This window comes from Parasteatoda tepidariorum, chromosome X2 (assembly GCF_043381705.1).
Source record: "Parasteatoda tepidariorum isolate YZ-2023 chromosome X2, CAS_Ptep_4.0, whole genome shotgun sequence".
NCBI lineage: Eukaryota > Metazoa > Arthropoda > Arachnida > Araneae > Theridiidae > Parasteatoda > Parasteatoda tepidariorum.
Window position 1 is genome coordinate 2,407,908 of NC_092215.1, and position 15,889 is coordinate 2,423,796.

General features: G+C 27.7%; 1 long non-coding RNA gene across 4 annotated transcripts in view; it reads right to left on the reverse strand.

Moving 5' to 3' along the window:
- The window catches only part of LOC107447505 (uncharacterized), a 278,517-nt gene extending 276,258 nt beyond the window's left edge, over nt 1-2,259 (reverse strand). For all 4 annotated transcript variants that reach the window (XR_011638361.1, XR_001584538.3, XR_001584537.3 and 1 more), the window contains exon 1: nt 2,112-2,259. This is a non-coding gene — a long non-coding RNA (uncharacterized lncRNA). The remainder of the gene's footprint in view (nt 1-2,111) is intronic.
- Between the last annotated feature and the right edge of the window lie 13,630 nt (nt 2,260-15,889).

Genomic DNA, 15,889 nt, shown 5'->3' on the forward strand with positions numbered 1-15,889 from the left:
TAAAAAATCATTTAATATATATATAAGTGCAAAAGAGATTAATAATGAGCTTTTGTATTGAGATATTGAGTATTTTTGCACCAGGTGCCTTGCCATGACACTGTGTGCTGCTTCTTCCATTTTTACGTTAAGTAAAAAATAATAATGAAAATGTATATTTGTTTATAATGCTTATAATAAAATAATTTTCCAATAATTTTTTTTTCATTCAGAAACAAAAGTTGTTAAAAAGTTTGTCCAGAATACATATTTATTTGAACTAATGTTGGCTATAGAATAATTAAATTATTTAAGAATACTGAAATTCTTTAAACGTTTATTATTCTTTGAATGTAAACTTTACTTGTTATTTTAGTTTCAATTACAATGAAAAACTTCAGATTAATAAACATTTTATAATTAAAATTTTGTATCTTAATATAAGTGGTTTTTCTTAGATAATATTTTTTGTTAATTTTTTTTACTTAAAAAAACTGTCATGTACTTAAAGTAAGTTTCAATAGTTAGATGAGAATATATTGAAATGTTTGTCGAATTAACCATTACTATTATTTTTAATTTATAATACATTTAGGTTATTATATATATCTATTATATAACAGTTTAAGTATTTAATTTTATATACATTTTTAAAGTTTAAAAATTATTACCAAAATTTGACTAAGAGACTAAAATATTTTTTCAAAGTTTTTTTCTAATTAAATGAATTTAATTTTACAATAAAATTCATAATTTCTTTTTGTGGAGCATTATTATTTCTGAATTATTTGGATTTAAAATTTTTATTTCAAAAGTACTAATGAATTTAAAATCTTGCTAAATTAAAAAGTTAAAAAATTGATTATTAATTAACTGAATAATTAAAAAAATTAATTATTTCTGTCCTATTATAATGCCTACGTGAAGTGTTTATAAATAACATAAAAAATTTTGTCAATCTTGGTCACTTCTTGTAGTTGTTGTTCATAATTTTAAAATTACTGATACTTTTGGATTCGATATTAAAAGTAGATGTTTCAAAAATGTATTAAAACAAAAGAAACAAAATGGTTAATTTGTAAATAACCACTTAATTCATATGAAAAAGAAATTGTGTAAGCTATATATAAATTTTTGAGATTAAATTAATATTTCTACTTAAATGGAGCACAATTCAACTTAATCGTTAGTTTGTTTTATCGTTATAAACAAGAAATTACTGATCATATTATTAACATATTAGATTAATGAATCGTTTATGTAATTAGCGAATAATGTATTAATGAGTTTTATATTAAGTTTAAAAGACTTTTAGTAATAATTTAATGTACAATTCAGACATTAAGTTACTTCCAACGAATAATAAAATGCCTTCTATATATAAAAATTTATAAGGGTTTTATATATTTGTTGCCTTTAATTTATTTAAAAATTAACCAAAAAAGTTGAGCAATAAAACATAAATCATGCATAAACCACTAAAATATTTTATTGCTTGCATATTTTATGATTTAAAGTTTCCTTTTAACAATGGATTGTTTTAAGAAAACCTAATTAGTATTAAACACATTATTAATCAAATCAGATGCTCGCGCTTAGTGAAAAAATAAAACATAATATTTAAAATAGACATTAATTAAAAAATAAAATGATATATTGCTTTAAATCATCATTATCTGTTTTATTCGAGATAAACTCATTTAAAAAATCATTTATCAAACTTGAGTCTATATGAAAAACGAGACAGATGACACGTTGAAAAATTTTATTATTAATTACTATTGAATCATGAAAACCCTTTAAAATCATTTGCAAATATATTATCACAAAATGATCATATAAAGCATTAAAAATTTATTCTCTCTAACATCGTTAACAGCTCCCGGAAATAAAAAAGAAACTTTCATTTTCCGAAAAAGATACATTGTATTGTTGTAGTAGAAAGACGCGATTTTTCGTCATTGGCGAGATTCCGCCATGTTGCTTTTCATTCGAATCCATTCGATGAAAGCGATTTTGCATTTTTTTACTGTTGTCATCAGTGCTTTCATCCTATTTTATTTCATATTCATATGTTTCTGAATGTCTTGTGATTCAGGATAAATTAATAAAGCATTAAAATATTAACTTACTTGTTGTGATTTGGCGGCAGAATTGCAGGATATACCCATCGCATTCTTTGTGTAGATGTATTCTTGGGCGTACAGGCTGTGCTTTTCATTGGTAGTCGAGCAAGTAGGAAAGCTTTTTGCTGCTATTCGTTGAGAATCGATAATCACGCTTCTTCAGAATTCACCTAAGGGCATTTTCTTTCTTACAATGTTTCTTTTTGAATCTTAGGGAGTGGACATAAGGGTTGAGGGGTCAAAAGCCCGGCTAGATTTTAAACATTTTATAAAGGCTTGTTTTAAAAATCCAAACACGAATTAAAAAGAGAGACGTATATAGTTGTAGATAGCGTTAGATAATTATTTTAAAAAGAAAATCATTTGAATTAAAATTATAAATTTTTATTTGAGTTATACATAAACTAATAATATGGAAAAATTATTTTTTTAAATAAGTTAATTAATTGACATTATTTTCAGAAAAAAAATATAAATGATTTGAAAATGTGCATATATTTTAAATATGCGTGGAAAGAAACAATAGATTCATATATTATCATATTATAATGTATATTTATAATAATAATAGTATAATGAAGAGTATTTAGGCAGTATCTTAATCCAATTATATTTCATTTAGAATATCCGGAAAAAATGTACAACCATTTGAGGAAATACGAAAAAAAAAAAAAAAGAGTTCGTGGGTAATGGATATGTAATAAATTTAAAAAAAAATAATTCCAGGAATGTATGTAAAAAACAACAATTTGTCATTAATTGTTTCATGTCTGGAAGTAACACATTCTAAACTTTTATTTACGAAAAAAAAGCATTTGTGACTTAAATGTAACGTAAATAAAAGCAAAACTATCTGGAAAAATACTGAATGAAAGATATTTTTTCATTTGTTTGATAAAATAGTTATGAAGAACAGTTACAGAGAAAAAATATATAATTTAGACTCCTGATAAGATTTTTAAATATAAAATGTTTTAGTTTAAGTAATAAATAACTCAATTAATTTCAAACATATTTCCTAGTTTTTGATTGTTTCCAAGGAAACTTTGTTTAATTGTTTTTACTTTTTTTAGTTATTTTTCTAATATTTCTAATATTTAATTAGAATAATAAAATTATTTTTTAGAATAGCTGTCTCAGTGAATTTGTTTCATACAATGATGTTTGTGGATTAAAGATGTAAACTATTTTATTAGAACACACTATTTATGCGAAAACTCTTGATGTTCTTTTAGTCTTTTTACGAGTCTTTACGAGTCTTATTAAAAATAAATTGAAAATCATTCCTAAATATTAAACTGCATCATGTTGATCTAGAATAATATTCAAGATTTCGCCTTAGTGGACTAAACGGACGAAAAAGTTTGAATTTTTAATGCGAATTTTTTAAGTTGATGCCAGTTTTCCTTCACCTATAGTTGCTTTTTTGCTAACTAACTTCAGATATTATTTAATAGATGATACACATACAAATACTTTTAAGATACTCAACTAAACCAAGCTAGGATACAGCAAATAAATCATTTTACAAATAACTCCGCTAAACATCCGAGATAGAGACAAGATTACATATGTTTGTCAATATATTTTTAAAATCTTAAATCTGAAAGGAAAAAAAATCATTGAATTTGGTGAAAATCCTTTTCTTATTTTAATTATATTTCAACTTTTTCAGAGTGACTTCCTTTAATATTATTTTTAAGTTTAAGTGCAATTATATAGGAAGAAAGATAAGTTAATTCATTTCTAACAAAAAGTAAGGCAATTAAGGAATAAATTTTATAGAAATAAGCAAAGGAAGAAAAAACGTTTCAATGTATTCATGCTTACTAGTCAGGCAATCCTGATGCTGCTTAGGTAGAGGTTTTGAGTCTCTTGTGCCCATACATGACATGCCAGCACGTTGCTCTACATTAAAAAGGAATTTTAGATAGTAAGAGACCATCGTGATCGGTTTCTTCCTTCCATGAAGAATGATATTTATTTTGTCTACTTTAGAGACTCTAATCTCATTCTCATTCACCTAAATGACCTATAATCAAAAACAAAAATTTTTTCAACTCGTAACTTTCAATAGAAATTGTATATACATAAATTTAAAAAAAATACTTTTCAAAAGTTACTTTATTTAAAATAAATAGAAAGTGGTTCTTATTTTGTTCCCCTCAAAAAATCCAACAAATTGTAATGAGTTATAAAGCAAGTTTATTTTAAAATTAATAAAGGACTATACAAAGAACTGTAGTTATGAATTGAGTAATGACTGAATGCAATATTAAAGCATTTAAACATGAGAATAACTTTGTTTGGGTTTTGTCTCCTGAATACAAAATTTTTATTACATTTTCTTCTCTGTTTGTTTACTCATTCCACAGTCAGTTTTTTTTCCCATTTAATCAAGCAACAAAAAAAAAATTATTTGCTTTAAAGTAAATCATATTTTCGTTAAGAGCTCACAAATTTTGCCATTCTTACTTTTCACCTTCACTTTTTGAATGAAAGCACACTTAGATAACAGAGCATTAAATATCAGAAAAAATATACAAGCCTTATAATTTTTCTTCTCTTGTTGAGAGTCATCTTCAGTCATCACACCCCTAATCAATTTTTTCAGGTATTCCTGAACATCTAAATCAGCTAAAAAATAATCAAAACGGAATAAAATTATTTTTTAGAAGTCAAGCAGAGCTGCCAACTTTCCCAACTAGTTATCAGAAAGCCCAAGTACAATATAGAAATAATTTATTAAATTAAATTTAGAACAATTTTTAGGTGTATATACTGCAGAATTCTGTAGTGTTATATTAATAAAATTATGTGGGAATATAAAATCAAGCAAAAAAAGTAATACTTAGAGGAAGGTACTAAATTAAAAAAAACTTTAACTAGCTCTAATTGCTTTTAACCGCTACAAATTGTTAATGACAGCATTTGAGATTCGAGTTAATATTATTTTGCTTTTTTATGTGAAAATTAGTTTGAGAATCAAAATAACTTGTGCGACGGGTGTAAGATTAAATTTCTTTATTTTTTTGAAAATTAATTGTTCTTCTTCCTATCAAATAATTTTTTTTAAATTATTGTTCTTAGAGTTGTTTAAAGAACAGAAAAAAGTAATTATAAATTAGTTGCAAACCACAAAAATTTCTAACACTTCGTAGCGGAGGGGAAAATAATTTATTTAAAAAATTTAATTGTAGCAATGACGTGTCTTTATCCCACCCGCGTCACTAAAATTGGAACAAAACGCAAATTCCCTTAGAACTTTTTTGTTTTAATTTTAAAAAATAATAATCAGATGTAACCAATAACCATATCCCCTAATACAGCAATAGAGCACAACGAATATTTCTGGAAGACGAGTAATCTCGCCCGTCGCGATCAAAGAATTAAACAGATTACGGAAATTCACAAAAACCGAGACTATAATCTTTGAAATGAAACGAATGTTTAATAGTACAAAATGAAAATTGAGGGAAACCCCTTATTATTTTTAGCTTTCTTTTAAAATCTACGAAAACTAGTTAGAAAATTGCTTGAAACTTTTTAAATTTTTAAAATATTCAAACCAGACATTTTTATTAGTTGCCAAATATGATTCCTTACAAAATTAAGAAAAAAAAACAAATTGAAATTTTTCCAGCGTGTGCGGAGAATAAAGGAACTACTTTAATTACTCATATCGTGCTCAGTTTTAAACAAATTTTTCTCTAAGTTTGAAGCAATAATTTTGTAATTAATTTTGTCAAGCTCAAAATTTTTTATTTAATTTTATTAAATATTTTCAAAGATATAGCAAAGAAAAATAAAATGCAAGACAAAGAAAATTGGTTTTTAATAAAAGTGTCCGTACCTCCATAGATATTTAGGCTAGATTTACGAAATTTCGCATATAATAACAAAAGTAATTTTTACAAGTTACAAATTTATTTCCACATTTTTTGGCATAGGGTGTTCGAAAACACTATTTTCAGTTTGCAATTTACTGTTGGTCCCTCAGACCTCTAAGAGTTTTCAATTTCATAAGTATTATATGTATTGATAAGTATGAGAATTCGCATAACCTATACACTTTATAAAATAATGCTCTAAGTATTTTTTAAGAAAGATCAAAAAATTTGACTAATATGCAATGTACAAGACTATGATTTACAGCTGCGTAATATATACGAAAAATTGCATCTATTTCATCCTTAAATAAATTTTTTTTTTCGTGTCAACAAAATTTTTAGATATAACAAGAGCAAAAAAAAAATAATTATTGATAAAATTACTCTTTAAATAAAGTATTTCATAAAATATCCCCTTCTCCAAAAAAATTAAAAGCTCATTCTCCTGTCTAATTAAACTGTTGTTTTCGATTGCACTTCTATTATTTGCTATTTTATGTACTTGGGAATTCAAGACATAATACGTTTAGCTACAAAGATAACTCTCATTGAAAAAAACTCTCTCTAAAAACTTATTTTTTTCTCTTAGAAAAAAAAATATCCTTCATCTAACTAAACAATTGATAAGAAATGAGCCTTTTTTTGTAATTTTATGTGATTGTTCAATGAAGATATAACAATTTGACTATGAGAGTGAACAACTATGTTTATGTTCGTAGATAAATGACAATAATGAAATAATTTTACTAACATATTGACTCTTTGTTTTTTACAATCAATTCAACTATTATTCCAGACAAGAAGAGCTTAGTAGATAAACCAGGGAAGTGACTGCGGGGAAAGTTGTTTTCGACAATGTCAACCTTCATCTATGAAAAGGTACCCCTCCACAGAATCGAGTTGACATGTGAAGTGAAATGGAATTATATTTTTGTAGCAATAGATACACTACAGTACTCCTCCACCAGATTTACATCTTTGATAGAATTCGATGAACGGATACCACTACAAGTTGATTCATTGCTGTTTTGTGAGAAACCGGGAGAGCTGTATTAAGATCACCGTACTTTCGAGTGCTGATCGTGAGAGCTGTATTAGGTTCACGGTCATGGTCGTTCCTGTGTTGCCATTAACAGTTGAGTGTATACAGGCCGACGATGCGTGTGATTGAAACTGAGTAGCAACAGCGTGAGGAGGACAAGGTCGCAGTCAAAAGGAGCAAGTCAATTGTTCAATGTGGACCGTTCATTGAAGTAGGCGTGTTCAGATCGAAGTAGGAGTTTCTGTCAAGACAGGCATGTTCTCATCACGTCCGAAGGTCACCAATGAGGGGATAGTAGTTATAGACAATGTCAACCGTCATCTTTGAAAAGGTAACCCAACATAGAATTGAGTTGGCATGTCTTATATACTAGTGAAATGTAATTATATTTTTGTAGTGATAGCTACACTACAGTGACGTTTTCAGGGTGGCTTGAAGAAGAAATCAATTGGTGTTCGACCTATTTTCTATATATTTATTTAAGGACGGGCTTACAATTCTTTTATTTGCCACTTCCTAATTTGGAGTAAAAATCACAGAAGGATACTCAAAACTAACGTGGATTAGTTATGTTAAAATCATGTTAAAGTGAAAACAAAAACAATTCTGTTATATTGAACATAGCCTTATTTATGCGACCATTTATCGTATTTTCCGTGATTGATAAATACCCCTGAAAATATTATTTATTTGAGAGGCTCTAAATTCTAAGGGGTTAAATGCATATTTATAAATCACTACAAATATCTACTAATTACTTTTTTATTATTACCCAAGGTTCCGAGTTTCAGAAAAATTAATAAAGAAAGAAAGAAAAACAATAGTGAAAATAGTATATACTTATCGTTCCTTCTTTTGTCAGCAATTATACAACTTGAAATTTAAAGAAGATAAGCATTCAAAGTAAAATTTTATAAATTCAGATTTCTAAAACAATTTAGAAATTAAAAAGGGCAAAGCTCAATCTTCAAATAATTCTTATCACATTTATTTCTTGTGAAGTCAATATCCAGAAACTATGACAACTGCTTAATCATGTTTTAAATCGAACAATTATATTTAACTAATAAAGAGCAAATGGAAATAATCCATATTCGATTTGCAGATTATAGTATTAATAATATGTGTAAATATCATATCTCATAACAAATTTATATTTACTTTACTTGTGCCTTTCTCTACACAATTATAGACATTACATCATTTATGTTTTTATCAATTGCATTATTTACTTATTTTTATATATTTAGTCCTAAATGTTCTATAATATAGCTTTTCATAAATCCTATGTATTTTACAGCAAATCATGCAGTTAGCAACAGGTGAAAATTTTACGAAGTTGTTGCTTTGAACATTGCTGTAAATACTTAATAGATTGATGTAAACTGTGTTAATTTTTGTTACTGACAGTACACAACTCCGCCAGAAACAACAACTTATGAATTTATAAAAGTGTGCTGTTAGTTTCACAGCACAGTATTTTGTGAAATTTACATCAGTTTGCTGTTATGTTCTAAACAGCAACTTTGTTGTAAATTTTGCAACAGTCTGCTGTAATATTCAAAACAGCAACTTCGCTGAAAATTTTATAATCACTGACAGTCGCGGTACCAGCACCTTTTGCTGTAAAGTAGAAGCAATTTTTCTTTACAGTGCAATTGTTAAGTTAATGCTCACAGTCATATAAGTTTCTTATATTATTTTCATCAAAAAGGTAAATTGTTAATTTATATATTTTTAAAAAGACTATAATATATTACGCAAGGCTTAAGTCCTGGATCACGATAAAATAACAGGGCTGCTACGATGGAACAATCAATAAGTGGTATAAATCAATAAGATTTTCAAGGTTACTTAAAAATTAAAACTTAGTTTCCACTTTGCAAAATCATTTCCATAGCTTTCCACACTCACATATATTTCTATTAATTAGCTATCTGGTGTCTATTCTGATGGGCACTTAAAGTCACCAATCTGAAATTTAAAATTTCTGTATCTAAATATTTACTGACTGCGTTTTTTTATTGCTTATTAGTAATTATGTAATAAATTGTACTCTTTGTACTTTGAATGATTTAGTACTTAAATTAGTTTAATTAGAATTTTGAAGTACTAGGACTGTATTGGGTTAAAATATTTTACAGATTATTGCAAACCTGAATGACGATGTGATGCATCAAACTATTAAACGGTTAAGTGGACATTAAAGTTATTCATAAAATAAGTAACATATATACATTTTATCATTTATTATAATTTGCAGTTTAAATAAGAATTTGTAATGCAGCATAAAATAAATTCTATGCTCCATCTTTTGCTTTAAAAGTACTTCAAAAATGCATCACAATAAGACTAATTTTTATGAAACTGTCGAATCGATTATGATAATGTATTTTATCATTACTGAAGATCAAACTTCTCTGCACGTATTTCAACCGCAAACCAAAAGTCAAACAAAATAAAACAAGAAAGAAAAAGTAAAAATTTAAGTAGTTACAGTAATATCAGTGCTATTCATACTAATTTTACATTTCTTAATGGAAAATGCATTTTTGAAAAAAGCTCTAAATTATTGTTGGATGATACACATCACATGATGAACAAATGATTGAATAGGTCACTGGCATTATGACTCATTATGTATTAGGGCGTACCATGATTATATGGAAGCTTCTTTACTGGTTCAACTCAATAAGATTTTCTTCTGGGTCAAAATATCTAACACGGCACTATTAAGAATTTTTGACTGTCTTGTAGGTGGTATCCTCAGAGTCCAGGTGGTCTTGAAAATAACTATTATAGACGAATCATTTGTTGGCCAAATTCTGTTGCAGAGGCTTTCAAATTGTAGGCTGTGCTTGTGAAGGATATATTTAAGAATATCATTTCGTGTCTTGTTAACTGAATGGAGGATCCTGGCGACTGCTTTCAAATGATATATTTCGTTGTACTTGATGGTTTTTTTCTTTCTCTTGTCTTGATCGTGTGAAGGACAAGAGAAGGCGCTAAAATCGGACGATTACAGAGTACAGGACGGAACGAATTTTATGAGTTTTTAATCTCTCGCTCTCGTGTTACACAAATATAGGATGTGAACACCATTAAGTTCAGGAAAAAAATTTTAATGGAGAAACAGATTCTCCTTAACAATGAAATATTTTGAATGAGTACTTTTTTGTTCATGCTTGAAAAGTTATTTTATTGAATTTTGCTTCTAAAAAGCAACCAAGCAACCCATGCAGCCTTTTAAAAGCAATCAATATTATTATCTGTTTTTTGAAAGTACGTAGAAAGACATCCTGGACTAATTTCATAATAACCATGATTTGACTGTCCACAGTATTTAAAAGGGTAAAATTGCTGCTTCGTCAGCACTTTTATAATTATTAAATGTTTTCGTTTGATGTTTGAATTAATTACTTGCTGTGGTCTACGAAGTCATAAAGAGGAGGTGAAGTGCAGTCTGAGGAATTTCAGTACCATAAAGGTAAAAGTCTGCCTTGGTTTTGCAGTCTGCTCTATATGTCAGCAGCCCGCTGTAGAATCACGTTTTGGACTGCATAGGTCTTTTCAAGGCGGACTTATGCACTTCTCCCCTTATGGTTCTGGATTTTCTGAGGGTTAACGGTCTAATAGATCTTGTCTGACTTCGTCACAAAGTTGGAGGATAAGCCTGCACAACTTGCTGCGGTGGATATTTTTATTCAAGTACTCACGTGTTTTAAGTCAAGTGCTCACATTCTATTTCATAACTGTTGTGACTTTGCAACAGTTACTCATGATTGTTAGGTCAAGTTCAACCCATCTAAAGCCAGCTCATTCTATGCACATTCTGAAAATGACGCTATAAGTCAATATGGTTAAAAGCTACAGTTTTGTGAAAATGTAAAGCATTTGTGGTCTAATTATTTAATTTTTAAAAGCTTACTCAAATGTGGCAATATTTGGGCTCATGAAAACTTGTGAATCCTGAGAATAAGTGAACGATCTAGGTAGTAGAATGTTGCCAAAATTATCACTTTTTTTTGAAAAAAAGTTTAATAACTTTTTAATATTTATTTTATTTCACCGTTCTAAAGTGCAGATAATTCTTCATGAAAAGATGATATAAATAGTATAAAATTATAGCTTTGAAGTAATAGCAAAGCAAATATAGTAAAGAAATTAATCTGTAGGTTTTTATTTTCCTGCGCAAGGGAATTTCGAAAAACCATGCTAAACCAAGAATTAAAAATTGAAGCATTAATTTAAATAGTTCGTTAGTGCGTCTCGCAAATTTAGGATATAAACACCCTTAATCCGAATAAACAACTGAATGGAAAAATAGATTCTTTTTATCAATGGAAAGATTTGAATATTTATCTGTGCTTGAAATATTATTTTATTGAATATTTTTTAAAACAACCCATAGTTTAATAAATATTATTGTATGTTATAGGGAAAGCACACACAATAATATCCTACATTAATTCCGCCGAACTTGGCGCTCCTTTATCCTACAAAAACTTAGGTGCATTACCTATCCGAATATAGTGTTTAAAAACCCTCAAAATAGTGGAAATTATTACTTTATTCTAAGTTAGAACAGAATCAAGCGTTCTTACATACTTTAAAGGGTGCAGTTAGATCTTAATACCAGTAATTGATGAAGCTCGTATCAATCCTAGACGTTTTTTCGTTTGTTTTTTTTGTTTTTTTTTACTACCTTTAAGGGTAACAGCTCGTTTGTAAGGAAATTTATGTTTTTCAGAACTCCGAAAATTTAGTGAATAATTATTCTATATTTAAACTATCTAACGATGTTTTTCGAAGCTCGGTTTCCAATGAAAATAAAAAAGCCATAGTTTAAGTGCCTTGCACTTAACCAATGCGGTGATTTTAAATTGTATATATTATCTTACCGTGAAGAATTATCAGGCTCTAGAACAGACAAACAACTTAAATATTTTAAAAGTTGTTAAGCATTTTTAAAAATCGCCAATCTGGTGACATTTTCCCACCTAGATGAAAGTTATCAAAATCACTGCCTCATTCTCAGTTTTTGCAAATTTTTATGAGCCCAAGTAATGCAGCATTGGATTAAGTTTTTTAATATTAAAAAAGTAGACTACAAACACTTTTCATTTTCAGAAAACTGTGGGTTTTCTCCATATTGACGTTTTGCACCATTTTTAAAATAAGCGTATACAGCTCCAGCTTTAGATAGGCAATACTTGATCAAATAGTCATGAGTAAAAGCTGTAAACTCCCAACAGTTTTAAAAATTGCATATTATTCACGAAAAGTATCATTTCATATTACAAGGGAGCCTTCAGCAAACAGCCTTAGCTAAGTTCTTGTATGAAATGATGATAGGACATGTTTAATACGATGCATTTTAACAAATTTCTTCTTAAGTTAATGATTCCTATTTTATAGTGCATTGCAAAAACAATTTTATTGACTCTCATCTGTATCATATCTTATAGTAATGATAAATTTTAATTTTACTGACTAACAAAGACGGTGGTGACTACTTTATCCGCCAAGTAGTGCAAAAGAACATTCTTGGTGCTTCACTACACTAGGAACTATCCTTTGGCTCTTGGAGTAGTGGGACTCCACTTTTGTAAAGTAGTTGCCCCATTTTTGGCTAAAATTTTTCAAAGAGTACACTGTAAAAAAAGAAAAAAAAAGATGGTGGTAACTACTTCACACCAAAGCAATCTTTCACTTAGTTATCATACTTAAATATTTTATCCGTTTTTACGTAAACAACTTCTTAAAAGGTTGATTCTATTAAACAAAAAAGTAAAAGTTCATGGCACAAGTAATTTGCATTGGATGTTCATAGCATAAAAGTTCACAGCACAAGTGTTTATGCATTAGATGTTTTTTTATTCATTTAATTACTTATTCATTTAATGGTAAGTATTATTATTTTGGCACAAGTGAGATAGTGTTGTTCACAATTATATATCAATGCCTAAATGGGAGAAGTAATAATAATAATATAATGGGGTGTAATAATAATGATATTAATAATCTAAATAAAGTTTGGGGGTGAACTTGCTATTTCTCCTGTACAATGATAGCTAGGTTAGTCAATTCTTAAATTATGATTAGTCAATGCCAGTTCTTAAAATTACTGTATTGGCTTATGAGGAATAAAGGAATGAGATCATTTTGCGAATTATGGAAACTTAATTTTATTTCTTTAATCTTTTTTAGTTACATTGAGAAAATAAAAGTATGGTTGACACTACTAAAATATGGTGAATATTACCATGTTAATGGTTTTATAGCAACACCGAAAAGCTTAGTAATTTTTATTGAAACACTTTGGTGATAATTTTGGTAAAATGAACTATAAAATAGGGTTCTTTAGTGTATGATAAAATTTGGTAAATGTAGTAGAGTTTGGTAATTTTATCATGATACCTTAGAGAATAGCATAAAAACCTTTGTTCGGTTAAAATTATTTTTCTGTTTTGTATTTTTTACTAAATGTGTGGTAATTTGGAAGACTAATTTTGAAGACCAACATTTTTGGTAAAACGTTACCATATGAATTATTAAATGATTGATTTAATGTCTAAAAATGTTATTACCATACAGTACTGTAATTTTACCAATTTTTTTTTCTCCGCGTAACTTCCCACCGTAAGGAATTAACTGATTTGAGGAAAGTTTTTTTTTTCTCACCCATAAAACATTTTCAAATTAAAATTCATGAAATTAAAAACTGCTTGAGTTTTAGTTAATTTACGAGACATTTGGATGCAAATAAACAAATTTAAATCCTAAATTGTTAGGAGTTCAAGACGACGACGAGTTATATATATATATATATATNTATATATATATATATATATATAGATAGATAGATAGATAGATAGATAGATAGATACATAGTGTTTTTTAATTTAGAAGGCATTTGTAAATTTTTCTAAATAATATCAATGCATTTGGGATCTTTGATACAAGAAAGTTTGAATTATCCATATGAGATTAATTTAAAGCCACTACCACTAGAAAGCTACCACTAAGAAAACTTTTAGGCTGAATTGCCAACTATGCCAATTAAAAGTGAATGAATGAGTCAATCTTTATTAGAGGAGGCATTTTTCTCTAATTTTTATAAAATTTTGAAAAATATGAACTAAAAATATTATTGTCGTAAATTGTTGTTATAAATAAATAATGTTTCATAACTGTTATTTAAAATAAATTATAATTTCATTTATTTAAAATTAATTTTAGAAAAAAATATTCAAAATTCTTAAAAAGGGTTTATTTATTAATCTTTAAAACATTTCATGCATTAAAAATGCATTGCTAACAAATTATCAAATCAAAAGTATACTAAGTTGTAATATTGTTTATACGTATTTATGTCACTATAGATTTAAATAATAAGAAAGGATTTTAAATAATATATTTTGCTGAAACTGTAAAGATAAAAATAAAATGCTGAAAGAGTTGGCAGTGATGCAATTTGCTTAAATAATATGGAATTCGGAACCCAGAGTTCTACACTGTGAAAAATTCCGGATCAAATTACGGTTTAAAGTACCGGCACTTTGCATGCATCATCCGTAAAATTCCTTTTTACCGTAAAATCCATTTTAACCATAAAATACATTTTCACCGTAAAATAGTATACAGTAATTTTTACAGTAATATTGATTTAATTTGAGTGATCCTTGGCTTTTATGGTAATTATTTCTGTAAAAATTACAATATATCAGATTTTTTTTCCTTAGCATGTTCTGGTAAAAAGGGATTTTACTGTAAAAACAACTTTCTAACTTAATTTTATCCGAAATTTCTAAGCGCGCAAAGAATTACTAAACATGACTATCAGTACAAAGCAAATCATTGACTTTTTTTTCATCTTTAAATTTAATGTTATGGTTTACGTAAGAGACAACGAGCAAAGGCACTCTTCCCATCTCCACACTTTTTTTATTCTACCTTTTTCGCTAACACATATTTCATAATGTAAAATGTTTATTTCTTTACTTATCTTATGCAAACTAAGAATTAGTTTTTTAAAAAACTATAATCTGCTGGATTGCAACAATTTTGAATGATGATTCCATTCAGTCTCCTAGATGATTTAAATAGAGCCATCTGCAAAAGGCTTAATTTGCAGCTGATCTCAATTGCATTAAGTGCATCTGTATATTCTCAACAATAACTCGTCAAGCAATTAAGGAATAATTATTAAAATTTGCTTAGTGTGAGAGCCACATTAACGGAAATAATTTCTGAGTAGAATAAAAGCAGAAGATAGTACGTGCAGAAATAAAAATGTCTAAAACTCCCATTAGTATTTACATGTTCACTAACTATTACCGTACTTCCGTAAGTACTATCACTAACTAAGTTATTTAACTTTAATAAGTTCCTTTTAAAAGAATATTAAATATGAATACAACTAATATGATGAATAAAATTAAGCACAACCTACTGATTTCAAATCAAGTATTTTCTATTAAAGTTCTGACAACATGCGCGTTTAAAAAATCTTAACTCCATACTTTGCAAAAAATTCTGGATCAAATAACGGTAAAAAAATACCGGCACTCGGAGTACCGTTACTTTTTATCGTAAAATCCATTTTCCGGAACATATTATGGAATAAAAAAAAATCTGATTTACCGCAATTATTACAGTAATAATTTCCGTAAAATCATTGAATCACTATAATTAAATAAATATTACGATCTTACGGTAAAAATGGATTTTACAGTTAGGTAGATTTTACAGATGATGAATCCAACGGGCCGATATTTTATATTCGGATTTTTTTACAGTGTAAGCTACATTTTTAAAATTTTCACTTTTGAGTTCAGTACTGCATTTGT